This window comes from Condylura cristata, unplaced genomic scaffold, assembly GCF_000260355.1.
Source record: "Condylura cristata isolate star-nosed mole 26May11 unplaced genomic scaffold, ConCri1.0 scaffold00008, whole genome shotgun sequence".
Taxonomy (NCBI): Eukaryota; Metazoa; Chordata; class Mammalia; order Eulipotyphla; family Talpidae; genus Condylura; species Condylura cristata.
In genome coordinates, this window is record NW_004567109.1 from 20,792,867 (window position 1) to 20,793,909 (window position 1,043).

Below are 1,043 nucleotides of genomic sequence, written 5' to 3' on the forward strand. Positions count from 1 at the left end.
GGGGGGGCGCTGGCAGCCAGGGAAGGTGAGGACCAGCTCAAGGCCAGGCCCAGAGCCTGACCTGTGTTCCTGCAGGGACCCTGCGAGCGTGGAAGGGCTCGAGGCGAAGTATATCAGGCCCAGCACCAGAGTCTAGCTCCTCCCTGCGGCTCTGGTGGAGAAAGACGTGCCTTTCACACTCTTGCTTTTTGTTCAGAAACAAGATTAATTTAGGTCAATGTCAGGGTGATTCTACATTTTGTCAAAGTTTTGGTTAAAAGTGATAGGTATGGGGCCCTCCCTGGTGGCGCAGTGGCTTAAAGTGCAAGCACTGTGACGCTATCTGCAGCCACTGCAGCAAGAGTTCGATCCTGAGTTCAATCCCTGGCCAGGGAGGTGAGCCACATGGCACAGCAGACCTCTGTATTTCAGTCAGTCTGCCTGTTCTGCTCCCCATTTTGTCTCTGGTGAATCTGCTCACCCCTGCAGCTCTAGCCTGTACCCCATATGCATAAATAAATAAATCTTTAAAAAAATAATAGTTGTAAGTAGGCGTACCCTGGATAGAGATATCTGTAACATCTCTACCCTTTCTATCTGTGAGCACATCCAACTCCCTGGCACCAGAAGATACCCCAGGCTCAGCTTACAGTTTCCTATCAATGTCCTAAAATCAGCCAGCTTGCAAAGGACTTCTGTTCCTTTTACTTACTAATAGGAAGTGGGCTAGGAACCAGTGGGAGCTGGGTCAGCTTATGACTAATGAACTGTGGTTGCTTCCAAAGGCAAGACTCAACAGTCATTACCAGTCAGAGTAGACTTGGTCACTTGCGGCTACATGGAGTCCTGTACTGACTCCTGACACAGAAAAGCAGAAGTGGGAAAACTGGAAAAAGTCAAGAAAAGCCTGTGGTTGAATTTATTGCATCAATATCAATTTTCTGGTTTCGATAATTATACTTGGTCATGTAGTTATTATTATTAGAGGAGCTGGCTGAAGATGACGGGGAGACTCTACTATTGCAACTTTTCTCTAATTCTAAATCATCTAAATTATTTCAAGG